The sequence below is a fragment of the Caloenas nicobarica genome, chromosome 3 (genome assembly GCF_036013445.1).
Source record: "Caloenas nicobarica isolate bCalNic1 chromosome 3, bCalNic1.hap1, whole genome shotgun sequence".
Taxonomy (NCBI): Eukaryota; Metazoa; Chordata; class Aves; order Columbiformes; family Columbidae; genus Caloenas; species Caloenas nicobarica.
The window spans coordinates 106800503-106823493 of NC_088247.1; the positions used below are offsets into that span (position 1 = coordinate 106800503).

The following is a 22991-nucleotide window of genomic DNA, read 5'->3' on the forward strand; positions in this document are numbered from 1 at the left end:
ATGTTTCTGTGATGTGCAGAACAGAGATGAGTTGAACCAAATGCTTTCCCAAACTGGGCCTATGTGGAGAAGAAATCAAGTAATTCTAATTATCTCATGACTGACAAAAAAATGCAGCTCCTTATTTACACAATGAAAATGATATGCACTATGTGATACGCCATCGTGCCCAGTGAAGCAAGACATCAACAAATACATTCAGATAAGACTTCTACAGATCTGAAGTTTATCAGCTTGTGACAGATGGGGATAACAAATGGAAACATACTTGTTATGTCAGGACAAAAAGATGTCAGTCTACCATCTAAGTAAGCAATGGTTTATTTGCATAATGCCCAATGTATAATTTGGAAGAGTGGAAATCTTTGCACATTATCTCCAGTGTGCACTTACGAAATCTATAATCTGGTTTAAACAAGTATCGTAATCTGAAACCACTTAGCACTTAGGTGCTTAACTTCATCACCAGCATATTTCCTCTGAACTAAAATAGAAGCATATCCGGACATTTTCCATTTAAAACTTGTATTCTAACAACAGCATGTAGGAGGCAAATTGTGCATACACTTGCTCTTTCATTTGTAAAGCCACTACAAGCTGTCCACTTCTTTTCTATGAAGATAGGTCAAAGTTTAAGGAGACATGTCAGCACATTGTAAATACAGATGTCTAGTTTTACTAGCCGTTCTAAACTGGCTCATTGTGTGGCTACTCTCAATTTTATTAAATGGAGTTCATCTTATTCCACCCAATACTTGCACCACATACTTCCCATGTCTACATAAGGAGATACTGCATAACAATATACTTGTCATTTTCTTACTTTCTTTCAAGATTGACCATATATGCCATGAGCATACAAAAGAATCTAAAATCTCTTGAAAATATAGACTTTTAAGGATGAAAACAACAAGGACTGTGTAGTTACACCACTCCTTCAACTTCCAGTTGTCTCTAAATACTGATGAGTGAGACTGCTTTGTGTCAGTCTCAAAGCAAAAAGGTCACCCGGTCTTTTTGAAAATATATCCTATATTTTTTTTCTAACATCACTTTTTCTTGATGGAATTGCATACCTGCTCATTAGTTTTTTTCCAGTGCCAGCAATTTGCAACATTTTATGCACTGTGCATAGCACTTAAAAAACTGTAAATCTCCTTTTATATCAACACACTTGCAGGATTGCACTGTGCTTCAAATAGATCTCTTGGCTTTTCTCTTCGTGGCAAAATACCAACCTGCATGTGTTTTAGGAAAACTTGTCAACTCTCTTTAGCAAAGACGAACACAATAACAGATCTGATATCTAAGGTTTCACTTACACTCCAAGTGAAATCAGGGTTTATCATCACTGTAAAGAGTTGGGCAAGAGTAGTGAAGAAAGGGGCTGTGCCTTAAAAAGTTTGGTAACGGACAAGGGCAAATGGTGTCTGGTTTAGGAATGTAGGTGACAAAAACCCTATTCTCCTGCTCTCCAACCCTTGCTTTCCTCATATGTGGTGTTCTGAAATACACAATAATCTGTTGCATGCTATTCAGTAATGACGGTCAAATCTCCAGTTCTAGTACATCCCAAAACAAAGATACATGAGACAGGTAATATCACTCTTGATGGTCTCCAAGTTCTCTTTGCTTCTGATGTTGATTTCAAATCTTGAGCCAATTGAGGAGTGACAGAGTTTGGACCTTCATACACTACGTGTCACATTGGTGTCTGTAGTGAAAGGATTTATTCTATTTTGATGAAAAACTGAGCGCTTGATCCAAAGCTCATTAAAAACAGTGACAGCCTTTCTGTTGACTTCATAAAATATTGTGTCAGATCACAAATGAGGTTCTTATAAGTAACAAAAATGAGAAGGCTAAGAAAAAACAACTCCTTACACCTCAATGTCACAGATGAAACTGTTAGAATAGTACATAAGATTTAACTGGGAGTGCATAATTCTCCTTTTCTTGGTTGCAACAGATGTTTACCCAATATAGAAGACAAAGAAAATGCCTGCCAAGCGATAGTGGAGTCATACTGAATACAATGACCAAGAAGTAAGTCTCCAGATCTGAATGAGAGACTCTGTTGTTCTTATTCAGAGGTAATCTTTGTCACAGTTTTTGGCTAAATACTGCCGTTCAAATAAACCTATGAAGAGCGAAACATTCCATACTGCTGCCACATTGAAGGTCAATGTCAGTCAGGATGGATAAATCTATCTGTAAATCTTAAAACTATGTAGAATCAACATCAAAGTTGATAAAAAGTTATATTTTATCCATGATAACACATGGCTTATGGTTCTTCTATGGCAAAGCTTTCCCTGCTTTATAACTGCCCATTTTGTAGCTCTGCATGTCTGTTAACAAGCTAGTTAATCCATCCTGACTAATACAGCTTTGCCTCTGTCTAAGCTGTACAGGGAGTCACGTTCTTTGAATTTCCTGTATTAATTATGAAAAAAATGGGTTGGAAGCCATTTGAGACCAGGTCTTATAGTGTTTATATTTCAAGAAAGACAAATACAATAATGTAAAATTTATTACTCTGGTATTGGTCTCAGCTTACAATCTGACCTCCCATTAACTATTAAAAGCTAGAAACTGAGCAGTTGTTCGAAAATACGCTGCTTACTGTCAGTTTTGGATCTGTTAAGAAACAACAGAGAAAGCCTAATTCTTTGCTCCATAAAGGCTTTTGTGCTCTCTGACAAACCTTATAATGTCTCTGCTGCTCTTTCAGAACATTGTCAGTAAAAACCAGGAATCTTTCTTTTCTCTTTTAGCTTATGGCATTGTGTTGTTTGGGGTTTATCATCTCAAGAGAATTGAAAGCAGCAGAATTAGAATGTCAAGAATAGCAATGCCATCAGCACTGTACTTGTAAGTAGGCAAGTTTGTAACATGCCAGTTATACCTCTCAGCCACAGAATTTACTGCATCATTCTTTATGCGTCCATGCATCTACACAATGTTTAGGAAAAATGTCCATACGGCTCTTTGAAATTCTTAACCATGAAAGCATGGTTCCTATTGTAACAAACTACTGCATCTTGACCACTGGCAATGTTTTTTAATGGCCTGGGTCTCTCGAGTCCTACTTGTTTGCAAAATTCATCTTTATGAAATAGTGCATTAATTTCAGCACAGCCTGGCAGCAACTCAAGGACATCTGCTTCCCTATACAGTATTAGGCAGATAAATATTTTGTTTAGTACCCATTTACTGTATCTATTACTGTGTATGACTGCAAAGCTTTTCAATATTTGTTGCTCTGAAGTCTCATCTGATGTAGTTTAATAGTTTGCTCAAATCAACAACAAATCAACAGCTCTCTACCTTCCTCATGTTCATCCCAATTTTGTGTTTAAGGTATATTGCACTGAAGGGTAATGTACATAATTCCACTTTTCCCATATAATGTTAGTAACTTAATGTTTATTTTCAACATTCACATCAGGTTTCAGATCCTGATTAAGTGAAAGCAATGCTTCGACTGAGCTCTGGATCCCAATGAACTATGATTCCATCACATTCTGTAGCTGGAAAACTAAAGACTGAAGCCTGTAGATTTCAATAATGAAACTATAAGCTGACCTTTCATTAATAGTAAAGCAATTTTTAACTATTATAAAAATATGGAGGGTAAGCATTGCTGGTTATAACAAGAAATTATCCAATAATGTAATTTTCTTCCGTGTGTTGTCAGTACTTTACTTCATTCTGGGCTAGAATGTGAACCCTCTTATTCCCACCGATAAGTAATTACTTGCATTGATAAACCTGCTGTATCCAGTGAGACTATTTGTACAAGCTCCTATTAATTACCAAGACTGAAGAATTAACAATATGAATATATATATATATATATATATATGCACATTTGCACAAATATCTACATGGTGGCATTAATCACACCTGCTGTGTACTGGGGAGCATATAAATCTCCAGAAATACTTCTTTTTATGTTTTGATTTATGTATTTTCATCCTGCCCAATCTTAAATTTCAGAAAACACATTTGTTAGAAGAACAACGTAGCAGGTCAGCTGTCATCCATCAAGTTTCTTGGAAGGCATAGAGGACTGCTTTCTCATACAAATGTTAGATATGCCAACCAGGCATTGCTGGACTTGCCATTCACAAACCAAGAAAACCAGCTTTGGAATATCTTGTTTAGTGATAGCCTTGGCTGCAGTGATCACGATATTGCCTTGAGATACCCCTCGAGAACTACAAAGGCATTGCCAGGACATGCACAAATGCAGTTAGAAAAGTAAAAGCTCAGATCAATTTGAAATTGGCCAGAGATCTCAAAAACTACACAAAAGTGTTCTTCACATAGTTTAACAACAAGGAGAAACAGAAGGAAAATACTGGGTCACTGTTAAACAGCAGAGGTGAATTAGTCACCAACAACACCAAAAAGGCAGAGATTCTCAACGCTATCTTCACCTGTGTTTTACCAGCACTGTTGGGCACCAGGCCTTGGGAACAAAAATCCAGGTTGATGCTAACGCAGACCCACTGTCTGTGAAGGAAGAGTTGGTATGGGAACTATTACAGGAACTTGATCCCCACAAATTGATGGGTCCTGACAATATCCACCTGAGAGTGTTAAGAGAGCTGGCTGATGTCTTTGTAAGGCCACTGTCCACAATCTTTGAGAAGTCATGGAGATCAGGAGACATCTCTGAGGACTGGAAGAACATCACCCCCATGTACGAGAAGGGCTTAATGGAGGATCCAGGAAATTATAGGCCCATCAGTCTGACTTGAGTCCCTGGAAAAGTTATGGAACAAATCCTCCTGAGGGCTATGAAGGGCCTTCTGAGGGAAAATGAAGGATGTGTTTGGGAAAAGACAGCACAGATACACCAGGGGCAAGTTGTGCTTGACAAACCTGATCACCTTTTACAACCAAGTAATCTGCTCAGTTGATGCGGGGCAAATTGTGGACATTGTCTACCTGGATTTCTCCAGGGCTTTCAATATGGTTTCCCACTGCTGTCTGACAAGTGGTCTATGTGGTGGGGGTGGAACTGGCTGACAGGCCGCATCGAGAAGATGGTGGTAAATGGCTCCTTTACAAACTGCCAACCTGTCGTAAGTGAGGTCCCTCAGGGATCAACGTAGGGCCCAACGCTGTTTTTAATATATTCATAAGTGATCTGAATGATGGGATCAAGTCTACCCTGAAGAAGTTTGCAGATGACACCAAACTGAGTGAGAAAGTGAACACTTCAGAAGGGAGAACCACCCAGCAAGAAGATCTGGATAGGCTGGGAGAGTGGGCTAACAAGAACCTTATGAAGTTCAACAAGGACAAACGTAAGGGCTTGCACCTGGGAAAATACAATCCAGGACTGCAGCATGGGCTTGGATCTACCTGGCTGGGGAGAAGCTCAGTAGAAAGGGCCCTGGGGGTCCTGGTGGACAACAAGCTCAGTAAGAGTGATGAATGTGCTGCTGTGGCACAGAAAGCCAACAGGATGCTGGGCTGCATCAACAAACGCATCACCAGCAGAGACAAAGAAGTCATTATCCCACTCTACTCAGCACTTGACAGGCCACACCTGGAACACTGTGTTTGGTTTTGGTCCCTGCTATACAAAAAAGATGTGGGCAGGCTGGAGAGGGTCCAGAGAAGGGCCACAAAGATTATCAAAGGACTGGGAAGCTGCCGTAAGAGGAAATGCCGAGAGAACTGGGTTTGTTCAGCCTTGAGAAAAGAAGGTTTAGGGGACACCTCATCACCATTTTACAGTATTTAAAGGGTGGCTACAAAGAAGATGTAGACTCCCTTTTTACACAGATTCACATGGAAAAGATGAAGGGTAATGGGTACAAGTTACTCCTGGGAAGATTCCAATGGGACACAAGAGGGAAATTTTTCACGATGAGAACAAGCACTCATTGCAATAATCTCCCCAGGGAAGTGGTGGATTACCCAACATGAGACAATTTTAAATTTCAGCGGGACAGGGCGCTGCGCCATCTTGTCTAGACCTTGCTTTTGCCAAGAAAGGTTGGACCAGATGATCCTTGAGGTCCCTTCCAACCTGATATTCTATGATTCTATGAAAAGTACACAAAATTTCCATATGTAGATTTGTACAGATTTTCTAAGGTAAGAAAAGAAAGGAGTGCTTCAAGTCTGAGACAATATCTGCCAGGAGAGGGAGGGAAGTGTTTCGAAAAAATCAGATTGGTGGATTAAAAAATAATTCTTCCATGTGTTTCTTCTCAGAGCGTGATGTATTATTAATTATTTACACAGGACACAGAATATATGCCACAAGAGTTGAGGTGAGAAGGGAATGCCCATTAGGGTTAACCATGGGAAGAAGATGGAAAGAGCTTCTGGAAGAAGTATTTCAAACTAAAGATCAGATTCAATTGAACAGTTCCTGAAGGTATTCTGGTACACTCTCTCCCACTAATCCAGGCAGGACCCTGAATGTGGATTGTAGCTTCTTTGCTGCAACAACAATATCAGGCTTCTCTAAGTACAATCTATTTAACAGCAGAAGAGGTATATTAGATGGGGAGGAAGATTTTCAAAGGTATCATTGCCTGTAGCTCTCCAAAAAGCTTGAGCCATAGTGGTAAGAATGGAGAAATGTCTAATTTTCTGGCCAGGATCCTCTTAGACTTGTGGATAATAGGGTCTAGGAATGTACTTATGAATTTCCTTGGACAACACTCAGCTTCGCAAACCTTTAAGGGTCTTAGTTTTCCTGGAAACTGAGCACCACTCAAAACAATTTCTACTAAGGTCCTTAAAGCAATCTGACTGCGTGCTTGAACTATGACTGATACTTGCAGTCTTATCATGCTGGTACATTTGTCAAATGTTAGATCACAAACTACATAGCATAATTCCTTATTAATTCCATTACCTCATTCATTGATCTTCCATTATACCAGAGTAACTGTAAGAAGAATCACTGACCAAACCAGCACTGACAAAGACTGTTGCTGGGTTTTGTTATTAATATATTCATCAATTATATCATCTTGCCACTTCAGGTAAAGGTGTTGATGAAAATAAAGAACAGAAAATGTCTACCTGCCTACCGTCAGCGTTCTGTAGCACCCACCTTCCACTATGCTACAGCTAAGCTCTAAAATTCAGTTTTTCTGTAAGAGAGACTGAAGCCACATCATGTTTACAGTGGCTGCTGCTAGCTGAATCTCCAAACTTCCAACACTGTCTGTGATACTACCGAGGCATCTGCATTCTCTGCATAGGTAAATACTGTGTTGATTGTAATCTAGAACTGGACCGAGTTTCATATCATGGCACATGTATTAAAAGTTAAGGTCAAGAAGCTAGTTTCACCCACACAATAACTAGGTGAATGACCTCAACCAGCTCAATCATCAGATGAAGCAATTCATTAAAAAGAGCCAACAAAGCAGTATCCCCAGGATATAAAAGATGCTGAAACAGAAGAGCCTTCACCTCATTGCTGTTGTCTACTGCCTCTTCCAGTTTATCTGTCAACCAGTCAACACCAATACTAAACACGTAGAGATAAGACACAGCCTCCTGCATTCCTTGACAAACAGAAACCACATTATGTAGCTACTATTAATGCAAGCACAACTTCACATTGTATTATAGAACTTCTCTTCCCAAACTACTAAAGAGACTCTGATTTGCTTTGTCAGAGCCTAGAAGGCTCTTTATCACACTACATCCAAGTTTTCACAGAGATCTGTAAAACAATGCTGTGCATGGTTTTTTATATTCAGCTATCCCCAAGAGCTGTCTCCAGGTAAAGGTCTAGATGATAATAGAACAACACAGTCTCAAGCATCCTGGCCTTTGCAATGACATTTATTGCACATTCATGGCAGTAACACAGAAGCTAAGCTTTTTCCTCAGACCACAGGAGTTGCTATATGTAGCTTAATCAGCTCAGCACCATGCTCCCCTTCCAAACACACACATGCATGCGCACGAAACAAACCAACCAAACAAACTAAACAAAAAAACCCAAGCAAACAACAAGAACAAAATAACAACTAGAAAACTACTCCTTTCTTGCTCCTCCTTTCATTCAGTCTTTGGCAATGGTATTTGGACAGTACCATGACCTGATAAATGCTTTGTAGGTGGCAAAACAGCATTCTCGCCTGTTTAAAATAATCCCTGCGGTCTTCCCAAAAATTGACTTTCTGGCAACAGGCTCTTAATAAAGTGGGGGAAAAAATACTCCATTCCAGTTTGAATTGTCCTTGTAATTTTAATTCCCCAGTTTCAAATGTGAAGTCTTATTTTCAAAGCGTTTCTCTGTGGAGCATAAACTTATGGAGCCAGACAACATATCCACTGCCCTTGCTCATCCTCCAATTTCAATTTAATAGTCAAGTTCAGACAAATTTGAGAGAGGGACAGGCAGAAATTTCAAACAAAATTTGCTCTTAGCAGTTTAATGAAAATCAGTTACTTTGTAAAAGATAAATATGTAGAGCTCAATCACTATACTTTTTGCCTGGCGATAGCCTGTAGGGCACTTGGTGGTTGTATATTGGTGGGCCAGTCAATACACTCAGTGTGCTACGCTAGCAAGATAGTGCTGCCACATATACGAAGTGTCATCAGGAGCTCTGGGGAAAAAAGGAACAGAAGCTATTGGATTCTTACAGTAAGAGAGAGTAACATTTGGGAAACAAGGCATGGTCAGGATTCATTTTTTTTGCTGCTTTTGGAACAAAATATTCATATTTCAATTCAAAATATATCATATTTATCTACAATTAAGATATCTAGCTCTGTTGATTTCAATAGGGCCATAAAGGAATAAACAACTAAAACTTGTGAGTAATAAAGGCTCAATGGATGTGTATGCCTATAAAGAACAAGTCTTATGCAGCTTAGCATCAGTATTACAAGTTAGCATCAATCTTACCATCATAAATGACATAGATGGTTAAAATAAAAGTTCCAAGGAATTTAAAGGATTTCCAACTGAAGTGATTCTAATATCTTCATTCAAATCAAGTCGCATCTTATATCTCGAATGACCCCATTGATTAGATTAGATCACTTAACTGGTGTAAAGTACTACTCGGTTTGAGTAAGCACATCAAACTAAGAGCTTTCAATTTGGCTTAAAATGAATATAATTTTGAGAAGGACCTTAGCTGAGCAAGAGTTAGCTGAAAGGACTCCTAAGAGAATGCAAAAATTAGACTATATGTTCATCTGACTTATTAACAAAACCTGAGTAGATTTACTGAAAGCCAATAGACTTCATAGAAGTTAGGCACTGATTCTCTAAAATTATTTTGATTATATTTGAAATGTCCACAGTAGAAAAGTTCTGAGGTTTGTTGATCTCATTAGCATGTTCATTTATACAAAAATGATGATTTATTTTATGAAAGAGTATAGTCTTTCTAATGCAAATCTGACACAGGCTGGTAAAAGAAAACTATTGTTCTTCTCCAGAATCTCTCAGTTTAAAAATTTTACTGGGTGTCTATTACCTCTCACTTTTCCAGTGTGGATGGCAGTTCAAAATGAATTTAGAACATTTCTGTATGAAATACAAGCCAAGTAATTCCCCATTATTGCCTTCTACCTTTATGTAATGTAGATGGTTAGAAAATGATATATTTCTGAAGTCAAAGCCTGCTTTAAATGTCATATTGCAGTCAACATGAAACATTTTAATCCATTATAACACTATTAAAGGTAACCAGGATACAACGTGTCTGTTCCTGAAAGCTTGCCAAAAAGTCAGATGGAAATTAAAAGTCAAATGTTTATAACTAAGGGAAGTTTTTATTCCTCCTACAACCTTGTCAGCATATAGTTAAAGATAAATGCCTTGAACAGTGTCTAGAGAAGTGGAAATTGCATTGTTGGGAAACACGTATGAGAAGGCAATGAGATGAAAAATATTTCCGGACAGATAGAATCTAAAAGCATCATCAGGCTGATATTAGTAAACTCAAGTACTCTTGAAGACAATAGGACTGTTCGCACTCCTTACCTTAGGAAATGTCAAGGCCCTATACTTCAATTTAACTACTGTTACACTAAATTCCATTAAAATAAATGGGCTGTAGATGCAATGATTTGATTCTTATGGCTTATTAGTTGTGCCAACATACAAAATTAATGCAGCTAAGGGGCTGGTTAGTTGAAGAGATTTGTAACAGGATGCAGAAAGTAGGACATTAGCTCAAATACTACGCAGGTCGATAGAGACCAAATGTTGTTACCATCTATTGGTGGCCTATGTGAGGTCATTCAGTGGTTCCAGTCCAGAGACCTTACAAACTCAGTGGATACCTGGCAAAAGTTAGAAATTCCATAAGCCAAGTAGCTTGAGCTGTTAAGAGTTTCCAAGCTTGCTGACTCAACTGGGAGTCCTGTAAGTTGAAGACAAACTGCTTATGCACCAGCATCTGAACATCTCCCACAAAAGCAGCTCTACACAGATGTGCATATAGGCCAAAAAACAATAGGAGAAAACCCAAAATTAAATTTTCTCTGTATAAGTTCATCAAAAGACAATTTCGAAGAAATAATCTGATAATTTTTTAAGTCATTACTTCATGCAAAACAGAGTGCCTGAACTTATATTTTTATTCAAGCACCTACAGCAGTATCCTGGTTCTCAGAAGTGCTGCAGCATTTCTAGTAACCTTTAAAAACCAAAGCCCTATCCTTTAAATGACGATACAAATATTTGAAATAGCTAGCCTTAAGTTATTCAGTTATGCTAAATGGGACAGGAGTTTGGCTGCAAATGTCCAATATGTTTCCAGGCTAAAGTCTTTATTTCTTATTGGCTCCCTTACTAATACAGTACTCCAGCTACCCTATCTTGCATTAACTTAGTTATTTTTAAGTTACATTTATATTATCTTCCTTGCTAAAATGTGCAACTTGTAATTTACTCTTGAGACAACCTGAAACACTTAGATCTCAAAAGCAGTAAAATCTTGTCTTAGAATAAATGCATGACATGCTGAAAATAAGAGCACTGCTAACTGCAAGCCTGTTAAACTCACTGAAAAATGATGCAAGTACAAGGATGTCAGACGCTGGACTAAGATAAGATGCTACTATTACTTGCAGCCAAAAGATGGTACTGGTAACACTGCAACTTTCAGAGTTTGCTAAGATGGAGACTATTCTGAAAACAGCAAGTTGTGTTATGGACAGTGTGCAATGAGGTTTGATATTGTTTGCTTGTAAAGGTAGCGAAGAGTAAGAAGTTCTGTGGCATACATGCTCTCCTACTAATTACTAAGTTACTAATAGTTAGCAGATGAATGATGCTGTGGTAGCATTTCTGAACATTTTCAAACAGACATACATGGGCTATAGTTGAAGAAAAACAGAAAGAGCTTGGTTCCTTAGAGATGTTACATCCTGAAGTGCAAAAAACAGCAACCGTTCTTCTTCTAACAAAAGGGAAACGAAAGATATTAAATCTTTGGAAAAACACAGAGCCTCCCAGAAGCACATGGATCCACTACTGAAGCAGCTGTTCAGTGGCCAGAGGCATCTCAGGCAGATCTGGCAAAGGGAAGGACTGATGAGCAGGCTACATATTAAATGCAGTCTTGTAGCATTGTGCTGTTTTGCTAACTCCAAGCATAAGCAAGCCTAAAAATTCATGACATGTCATTTCATTCGATACACAGAGTAATAACTGATTTTAAAAATCCTCAGATTTTAAAACCAAAATTAGTCTTCACCACTATTATGTGTACTCAAACCTCAGAAAAGTATCTGGTAGAAGAGGAATATGATGTAAAAATATCTAGTTGCTTGGCTCAATGGAAGCCCAAAAATAAGAACCAGAAAGCAGCTACAAATTATACTCTATCTGGAAATATTTCCTAGTCATTATCCCAAGGACTGATTTTGGGACATCAATGTTTACTTATGTTATCAAATTTGCATATGAAACAAATAGTGTTTAATTGGGGTACACAGATCCAGCTGTATTTGAATCTTTAAGGTTATTAGACCATTATAATAAGAGCTAACAGAGGCCAGCCAGGTTGTGCCAATTCACTTCCTTACCACTTCTTTCTGCTCTACTACATAATAGATTTCCAGTTGTGGTCTGGCATAAAAATGCTCCATGCCTTGTCATTATGATAATTACTATCATTCTTCTTCGGAAAGTCCTTATGCTGTTGTTTGTAAGCAACAATTCACTGCCAGCTTCAGAGGATAAAGAGCTGCAGTGAAAAACACGCATCCTATGTTTTTTTCACTGTTTTGCACAGTTAAGTAATTAGGTAGTGTGGTTTAACTACTGGATTCTATACCGGTGTTTGGAGAGAACCCGACAAAACAGTTTTGGGGTGTAAGATGCTCATTCACCTCAATGGAGACTAATTCAAGTGTCAACTCTGACACTTCATACCCCAGTACTATTAGCTATGACTTAGTTCACTAGTGTATGCAAGAAAGGTGAGCGGTTAATTACCCTCTGAAGAATAACCTAGTCTAATTAGAGCAGTGAATTTGTGCAGGCCCTTCACTTCCAAACATCTGGATAGGTGAAATGATGATTGATTGCTTTTATTTTCCTGAAATGAAGATCAGTCTTCAATAGTTTGGGAAGCCTTATTTTAATACAGCGCTTTATAGTAACATACACATTAAATTTTATAAGTCATAAGGGAAAGAAGGCTCACTGTCTGTCTTATAAATGTTCATCTAATGAACATCAATCAGAAATTAAGATTCATTATTTAAATCTAGAAGGTTTTGTTCATATCCTGTTTAGTTCTCAAAGGACACTACATATTCCTTGCTCACACATGATGGAGTCTCAACAAGATGGCTATTCAATGAGAGGCTGGCTTTGTGATGATTTTGCTAGCTTTTGTAATAACAATACAACCTAAACACTGCAGTTAAACAAGAGAGTAGTATTTTTGGAATACCCTGCTGTTCTAAAGTGCATTGTGAATACTAACATATTCCAGTAAATTAGTTTGCACTCATTATCATAAGCAATTACTTACTGCTTAGATGCTGCTGATATTAAATTGGCAAGCAATTTGCAAGAATTAATACATAGCATAAAAAGCTTTTCAACATTTTAACAGTATGAAAAGACAAATGCTTCTAGTAACAGAGTCCCTTATATATAGATGTCTCTCTGTATATAAAAATTCTGTGTATGTCTTCCTATCTGATATCTCTTCTTCAGCAGCAAGTGGATAACTACCTGAGGCTCTGTGACAAACTCTTTATAAACTTTGTTTTGATGCTGTGGAGTAAATCGTAAATACCTCAGGCCAAATGCGACAGTAACATCTCATTCGTGCTGAAAGAGAAAGTGTTTTCATGCTCATTTTTGAAAATAATAGTTTAGAAAATATATCGATGTGAAGTTCGTTTCTTTATTCTCAAAGCTATTACTTGTTCCTGGTATAACACTGTCAGATGGCAAGGGTAAATCAACACCCTTGTCCTCAAGATACGGGTAGGAACAGAACAAGGTATGGAGAACCTGTCCTGCTTTCGGCAATAACAACAACCTGAGCCTATATCTCTTCAGTCCAAGCAAGCAGTAATCCAAATGAAATAACCAAAGTCATCTCAAAATAAAAACCCAAGTGAGAAAAGAACAGGGCCTCCTTTTTCCAAAGGACGCTTGGTGAATGTTACAGAGACATTCCCAACAGGGTGTTCTGCCTAGCCACAGAAAAGTTGCATATCACATAGTAGGAGCCACAGATGACCCAAAGAGAACAGTTTGCTGGGAACAGTTTGCTTTGTTACTTAGTTTACATCTTGGCCCCAAGTTTCAAGTGAATTCGGTCCCAGCTGAGAAACACAGAACGTCTTTTTAGCTTACATGACACCAGTCCTCATGTTGCTCCACACAAGAGTGGAGTCAGTAGCAGACTCATCCCAGAGCATGTCCAAGGAAGGAGGTCAAATGCGGGGATTTGGAATAGGCTCTTGCTTCCCCTGAACCTGCCTGCACAGCTGAAGAGCAAACAACAGGCACCTCACAGTCCTATCTGCCAGCAAGTATTTCAAAGTTGACCCTCTGGATACAGGATGGACACACTAATCCTTAAGCTCCCAGTGAGCACAAAGATCTCAGTATGCTTAAGTGAATTTCAGACCTAGCTTCAGCTAGCAATATAGTTACAGAACCTGATCTGGTGGGATTAAGCATCTATTTAAATTGCAACTCACTGGTTGAGGGTATGAGACTGTCAACTACTTGCATGGGTATCATGCCTACCTACCTGTTTATACAAAAGTGCTTTTCATGCAACCATGAACCTTAATGGGGACCTTGGGAATCCAGTATACCATAAACAAACCACAGTAGTTTAAGTAATTCCCAGAATATATTTCTAAAAATATAACTTGTGATCTCAGGTCTCAATCTTTCAAGCTACGTTTCAGTCTGGAGACAATTATTACACCCATCTTGTCTCATAAAATACACAAGACCGTAATAGAAACACTAATGCACCCTTAACTCCAAAAGCGCAATGGTCCATGCTTTCCATGCTGGATTATGCACTCTTCTGTTATATATTATTGGGTTGAAAATATATTGGGTAAAAATAGGCATCATTTTAAAAAATAATTTCATCAGTTCTAAAGCATATTTTATCCTATTCAGAGCTGAAGCTCTTTCTGCATCTTTCTTGTTAATAGTTTTAAAACATACATATCTGTTTTTTTTTTTTTTAATCAAACTTTCCAAATAGTCTTGTGAAGTTAAACTGCATGACTTTCGGAGCTAAAACTGATGTGTGTCTTGGTCTCTGAAACAAAGCAATGAAATTCTCATCTGATTAGCAAACCCAATTTTTTATTGTTATTGTCCTTGAATAGAAAAAACATTCAGCAACTGTTTGTAATGAGAGTGCTTCACATAAAGTGATAGGCTCAGAGTAGGGCTTCAGTCAGTCTGTATTTCCCCTTTCATCAATCGTTCATTCCCTCCTTCTGATCCTAATCTGCAAGAGTTCTGACAAATTGTTTGGTGTCTAACGATGTGGCAGAAACCATGAGCAGCTCTCAGAGCCACAGGCCATGTCTCAAAACAATTCTCCCTCTTCTGCTTTGGGAAAAAAACACATGACCTTAAAACTGATGTTCAATATCAGTGTCCTTAAGCTACTAACTCCTTGTACACTAAAAAAGAAGGAAAGGAAGCTTCACATTACTTTTTGATAAATAAAATATGATGTATAACAGCAGACAAGAAAAAAAACCCACAAATCCCAAAAGAGCAATTTCTACATTTTTCTGGAGAAATTCAGACTCATCTACCTCGAGAATCTTGCCTGTACATGAAATTTAGCCATAGGATTGTTAAACTAGAACTAGAATGAAAAAGAAAAACACAAGACTATTTCCTTAAACAGCAATCGCTCTTGATTCCTATTAAACTCCTTCGACATTTGTAGACCCAAACTTGGCTTATTCATGTCTGCATTATACAGAATCTTATCAGTGATGAAACATGTCATGTGTTTCATGAACAGGAATCCTCCTTAAAGTCTCATAATCTTACAATCTCAAAAACTGAGGGAATCTGAACTTTCACTAAGAAAAAGTACATTTTTAGATTTAATAGCTGAAATGAAAATTGGTGTATGTGACCCCAAAATACCCTAAAGGCTCCTTAAAAAATAAGGAGGAACTCTAATTATATTTTAAACCACTGCAAATAACGAGGTATTTTTATGTTCCATAGCAGTTTTCTTTTCAACATCTCGCAAACAATTGTCTTCACTGTTTCCAATACAGAAATAATGGTACAATTAATAGGAAGGCCAGACCTGATTCTCTGTCACTGCACCAGATGATACAGGGAAGGGATGCTTTTTAACCTTTTTGTGTGACTTGACTCTCTCAAAGCCTACATAAGAGCAGTTCCATACACAGACCAGGTGTGGGTTTAAGGGAAAGCAGAGGGTATGCAGACGCCATGAATAAGGGAAAGAATACAAAAAAGGCTTTGGCTTAGAATCACACATCTCTTCAACAGTAACATCAAAAGAAGTGAATCCAACACTTGCAAGAGTCACAAGAAGACATAAGATTTACTCCAGAAACAGGATAACCAAGGAAGAAAACGTGACAGAGATATTCAAGTTACTCTGTGAGCACCTTATGCAAACACACAGCACATCTTAAAAAGATGCTGGACCTGAAGAATGAGCCTTGCTCTAATTGTCGTGCTGGTGGGTGGAAAAATCTGCTTCTGTAACATATTAGCTCAATCTGATAAACACGACCAAATTGTAAAGCACAACAAAGTCACAAGCAAATCCTCTGAAAGTATGTCAAACAAGCCTGGAGACCTCAAAGCCCAGACTATCTTATCTCAGGTATATTATCACCTCTTTCCTAGGGCAGCATTAGTGTCTGAGAAACTGTGTGGTACACTGCTTTAGGAAGCTGATGCAGCTGAACTGATGCCTCTTCTTCCTCTGCAATAGCCCAGATGGCCCCATCTGAGAGCTGTGGACTTACACTGCCATGGGACTGAACACACAGCCCTGAAGAGCACTCTTCTCCTAGTACCCATCTCAGGGCACACTTAAATATCTTGTGGATGTTTCATCTGCTCAAGGGATTAAACTCATTGTATAAGACAAAAATGATAAAGAAAGTGAAAGTCACAAAACTGCAGATAAACAGAACCCAGTAGTTACTGTAGGAATGCAAACACAACTGATTGTCAGCTTTTACAAAACAGCACCTAATTAGAGCTGTTATCAAAATGAAGGTCATGTTAAATGGTACTAAGTGATACCCTGTACTTATACAGATATTCATGTTAATGTTCATCAAAGTAATTCCCGTTTTAAAATTGATGATTACTTAGTACCATTATCAGTCTCAGACTCACTATATTATGCTGTCGCTAATATGCAGAAACCTCAACTTCAGAAAAAGATTCATCATCTCAAGTGCTGAGTTGGTATGAGCTGTGTATCTCATAGAAAATAAAGATTCTGCACACAAAAAACCCCATACTGTTTGAGCAAGACAACGTGCCCTTAAGTCTTCCCTCCGGTTTAGGCAGTGACCTGGATCCTACATCAATAACTCAATTTATTAATTCTGGGCAGCATATAGTAAATTGCTTTCTGTAGCAATCTGTACTGATGGAGGAGAGCTATTGAGGAACTTTCTTCTCTTTTAAAGACGACACTTTAGCTGTCACATCCTGTGTAACAATCAACGGTTCCCCTTGCTTCTTCCAGGTGCTGTCCAAGTTGGCCATCTTAAGAGAGCATTTTCAAAAGAAACCAAATCTGTGTGTTTTCCCCGTATTCTTCTATGCAACATTTTGTAAGGGAATAAAGTGCCATTTCATCTGAAAAGATACTCTGAACTATTACAGTTTGGGATTTTTTGCCTCAATGTATTTCAATTATTTATTTACATTCAAGACAGATAATAAAAGAACAAGCAGTCTGACCCCTGGACAACTGTCAGAAAGCCCAGCTCTGCAACTACAACCACCAGCGTGACCTTCTTCTCTACATTCAGCAGCTAACAATCACACACAATGAGAGAGAAAAAAGAAACACGGCATGTGCAGAAAACTGGACTCGGTGAGGTAACACAGCTTGTTCTCAAAGCACCTGAAGACGTATGCTTGGTGAGCCTTTCGGACCATCTGGGACCCACCAGCTGAATTTCAGAACTGTTCACAGTGATGCCCTGCCAGCAGCAGCTCCCAGTTTTGCCAGAAGAGATTTAAAAACATTTCTGTAGCTCTGTGTCTGTCATCTCAGACTTGATATCACATATCATCTGTCTTTCTGCAGGCACCATAAACACTATATTACTTGCTCCTCCATAATCCATATCCAGTTTGCACAGCTGGGTGTGTGCAGAGCTGATAGGAAGGATTTTGAGGGTACAGTTCCATGCACAGAGACCTCAGACTCTGCAGTCTTTACCCAATACACCACTGGAAACAAGGGTGACCCGTTCACAACATTACACTTGCTGCAGCAAGTGGGCTGCCTCATTATGTGCCAAAGTTTAGTTTCAAATAGATTTCAAATGCTCCATGTAGAGCAAGCTGTCCAATCATTGTGAAGCAGAATTCACCAAGCGTTGGATTGTTCACCCACTAATAGGGAACGTGAGCTGGCTTTAGACCATCGTGAGACAGGTTAGTTTTACCCAACCCTACATCAAGCTCACCAAAAGCACGTATTACAGCAGCAATGTACAGGCTGGAAAGTAAAAGACATAACTAGATACAAATGAAGACAAAAGATCTCATTACTACCATTAGTTGCCTATCAATAATCCTACAATCAAAGCAGAATACAAGCAGCATATGTCAGTCATGCTCAGAAAAACAGAAATAACCATCAATATATCTTCTGGCCCCTTTCTATACTGCATTAATAATGGCTTAGTTCCATTGGGGCAAATATATAATGCAATCTTCTATGCCATACAACACACTATGCCACTCAGAGGGCATATTGTTGATTTTATTGACTCAGTTTTCACACTACTGTAACCCCCCCCCTTATTGTCAGCAGAGCAACTGGAAACTGCAAACAGATTCTAGACTGATAGACTCCAATATTTCTAATTTTCTAATGCATACAACTAGCTTTATTTCTACTTTTCCTTTCTAATAAGCCCACTGCTATGGGACACCTACTCAATGGTCTTCTAATAAAAAAGGGACAGAAATCACTCCATTAGAAGCATTTATTAGTATTATCAGGATTTTACAACATGATAGCATAATCTGTCCTTTGCCTGAAGTAAACACTCTTAAAGGAAAGCCTGTAGGGAGAGTAAAACCGAAGCATTTTTTAAAGTGGTGAATACTAATCAGATATATTGCTGGAGGAAAAAATGATGTAACAGCAAGATGCAGCAAGTAGACCACACAGCAGATATGATACCAAGGAATCAAAACAGGACAGCAGCATATTCTTTGGAGAGGAAGGTGGGGGAGAAGCACTTAAGGACAAACTGACAGAAGGAAAATGTAACTATCACTAATAGCAGATGGAGAGGAAAATCAGGACAGAGAGGTGAACATTTGGATACTTGCACTGAAACAGCACACTGGGAAAGGTGAACCAGAGGTTTCATAACTGGCGGCTCCAGGCTCTGTTACAGTTCAGGAAGAGACTCCCAGGGCTTCGTGCTATCATTCACAATGTAAGGATTAATACATTGGCAGACCTAGAGTCTTAATCACCATACCTCTGCTATTCAAACAGGTCTAACCTTTCCTGTAATCTTTGAGATCTTTATTTTATTAGTTTTGGCTGGTTGGTTGTTTTTTTTCTGTTTGTGCGGGTTTTGGTACTATCAGATTCTTGCCCACAGAAACATTAACTAAACTTGGGGCTTCTATATAAATACTTGTTAATAATGCAGCTAGTCATTTATCGAGCACAAAAGAACTGTACATAAAGTGCACAAAAACACTACCTATTTGGATTACATGAGATAATAGTCTCATAAATTGTGACTGTGGTAAAAGTGATCAACACTGACTCTTTCCTAACAAGCGTTTTACAAGGTCAGTAATAGAGAAGTAGGAAAAAAATAGTTTCTATAGCCTCTGCTTGCTTACAAGTCAGGTTTCCCATTTAGTACAAGGCAGATTTTGCTATGTCAATGGATTTTGTCCATTTCTAAAAAAACTCCAAAAGCCATACTGTACACACACCAGTTTCTGAATTATCACCAAAACCAACTTAAGAAATCTTTTCATTTCTGCCTGTTCGCATTCAAAGCAAAAGTATTGAGCTAAGGGTTTGGTTTTTTTCTTGCTAAACCTAAGTAAATTAGGAATAACTCATCTGAGGACAACCAAAGTGAAGCAACATAACACTGAAATAAAAAGAGATTGTCTCTGGAGCTGTAAAACTGGAAGCGCCACTTGGAAGGGTTTGTATATCCTGTGCTAGCTCCACGGAGTAGACACAAATACAACAGAGTGAAGCTGATACGAAGCCTCCCTCTTGGAGAGAAGGTGCGGAAACACATCTCCTGGAGTTGTGTCTCTATATACATCCATCCTGTCTTTCCTAAATAGCTAAATGGGGATAGAAAAAAAAGCCCTTCCCAGAGATGCCTGACTGCCTGTGGCTAGCTTAGACCCAATGCCTGAAGTCTAGATGTTTGTTCTGGATGTGACAAGTCCTGCTTCCTCAACAAATCACAGTGCTGTTCACCACTGGTTAAAAAGCATGCAAGAATACTGTCAACAAGTTCAGCTGCAGGAGGAGGGGCTGATTTTCCCCACTAACACAGGTGAGGGAGGAGGAACAGTTCAGAGGATGATAGGCAGCAAAGCAGAAATTCCCAATTGTTGATAAAAATAATATAACAATTATAACGTGATAAATGATTATGTAGGCTTTGTTAACTGATCATCAGATCCAGATAGGCACCAAGAAAAGAGAAGCTGTAAAAGGAGACACATAAAAGATTTGCTTTGCATCAGCCCATAGCTTGTACAGGATGAAGCTTACCATTAATTCTGTAACTTCGACTACTTTGTTAAATAAGAATCAGTTCTTTCAAAGAAGTTGGTAAAATTCAGTAATTCTGATTAATTCGTAAGTATTTTTCCCTTCCTTTGAGTCTGTACATAGGCAACAGACAGCACACTAAGCATGCTGCTAATCGCTCTTATCCTCTAACCATATCAATCTTGGATTTTTACCATTTGATTTTTACCTAATCTAAACTATTTCTTCAATAAAAAGCCCAGAAGATAAATATTTGAGGACTAAAGTGGTACATGAGATGTCATCCAAGACCTGGGGGAAGTCCAGAGCAAATGCCCAGTAGGACAGAATAACAGATGGAAAAAAACCTGCTAGTAAACAAACAAACAAACAAACAACAACAACAACAAAATCAGCAAAAATACCTTCGGGTAGTAGCAAAAGCGAATTATTCTATTGCCCCAATTTAAAGAGGGTAGAATGCCACTTGAGACACTTTTCCACTGAGCATAACCCTATTAAAATCAATGACAACTATTACTTAAGGATAATCAAGCTCTGTGTTTCTTAAACAGGAGAATGTCACATGATGCAATGTGTGCATTAAGAAAACAGAAAACAACAGCTAACTCTAGGCATCGAAGTGCCCCAATTAGGATCAAAGGTTTCCTAAATAGTCCAGCAAAACTTCACTCTCTACAGAAGGTTATTCAGAGCATCTAAATTTGGAATCTAAATCTCTTCAGCAGATATACAAGGGACTCCAAAGCCTTGAATTAGATCTATAAAGTAGAGTATTGTCAAGGTATCTACAGACCCAGAGCCACTGTCCCTGGAGTGAACGGCATAACTGCAATGGGAAAACATGGGTGCTCTAGTTTCACGATCTTACTTACTCCTATTAGATCAGGAGATTATAAATTTCACATAGCATATCATAGAATCAAATGTCCACCTGCATGTTAAAAAGGACTAACAGAGTCATCCTTTTTTTTTCAAGTAATAGGGATGAAACATTTTCACCAGCAGCAGTTAGCATCCAATTTAAGTACATCACCGAACTGTCTTGCTCTTTGCAGTTGTATAAGCAATCCAACAGCAATGATGAATGACTGCAGATGAGTAGGTACATTAAGCATACACAGCCGGTGCCTTCTGAGTTGCTGCTGTTGTATGTATTTACTATAAACAGAAAAGAAAAATCAAGAGGAGAGCCTCTGGGAGAAACAAAAAATGGGGCAAGCGCAGCGTGAGAGAATGGGTATTATGCTGCATCGGTGTGTACCTACCACATACAGAATCAAAGAGAAATCCAGTACAACCTGAGAACAGAAGGGGAAGAGGGGAACATTTAGACCCGAAGGCATTCCTTGGAATAGTATGCAAAGCAAAGTTAATTACTGTGAGTTTCAATAGCAGAAAGAAAGAGTATTTCAAAGCCTAACAAGATATACCGGACACCGCCTGTGAGCTAGTACAGCATACAAATATTGAACAAAGCATCGAGAGTGGGTATTCTGAATTACAAAAAATAAGAGAATAGTAACACTTGACTAAATTAAGAGAGTGGAATAGGTGCAAGGGAATAACTGGGAACTACGGAAAGTAAAGAAAGAATAAAAAAACCCGTTAGCTAGCAAGATGACAGATAGACAGATAGAAGTAAAAAAATAAAAACATCATAGAAACTGTATCTATGGCAACACTGAAATAGAAATTAGTAGACATTTTTTCTGTGTTTGAAGTCTGAAGGTTGGAAGAAAATCAAACCAAGTTGCCAGCTATTTTTCTGTGGTCTGCATTATAGAAAACATGTCTGGAGACAGAAAAGAGATTATCAATCATGTCAGAAGAAGGGATATAGAACATCCTTCTTGCTTTCGTAATGAGCTTCACTTTTTAGTCCTTATTTTCTAAACAAAAGATGGGTATATTTTTTTCAATAACATTCTTTTTTTCCTAAGAAATACGTATCTGGTTGGATTTTGGGGACACAATTTGATTTAAAAGAATGACTGCAGGTTTTGTGTAAAAGTGTATTAATCTGATTTTTAAAAAAACCCACATTTAACTAATCTAGAATAAAGAATATAAATGGCTGTTTTCTTTGATTGCCTTTTCTCACAAAATAAACATCAGAATCATTTTTTATTTGTACACTGTCAAATTTGGTCTTTATTTATATTCTCAAAACTTGTTAGCTACATATCCATAATTACTACCATAATGTGTAATCACTTATAAAATGCTACAATATTTTCCACTAGAGTTTTCCTTCTCTAATGTGTTGCACAGCTCATATTTCTGGTCTTCTCTAACCAGTTATCGTTTCTATTTAAAAAGCAAAGCCTGATTTTTCATTGCTTTGTCCTTTGTTCAGTCATTTATACATGAGCAAGTGGGTGTGAAGTGCTGGCAGATGTGTCATGCTATGTTACACTGCTTCTAACAACTCCACAAGGAGAAAGGCACTGGATACTTAACCTCACCACTTCTGTTTTACCAATT

The 22991-nt window shown here is 38.2% G+C and overlaps 1 protein-coding gene across 25 annotated transcripts in view; it reads right to left on the reverse strand.

The window, feature by feature from the left end:
- The window catches only part of NRXN1 (neurexin 1), a 739204-nt gene that overhangs the window by 231269 nt on the left and 484944 nt on the right, over positions 1–22991 (reverse strand). The gene's annotated exons all lie outside the window — the stretch shown is intronic.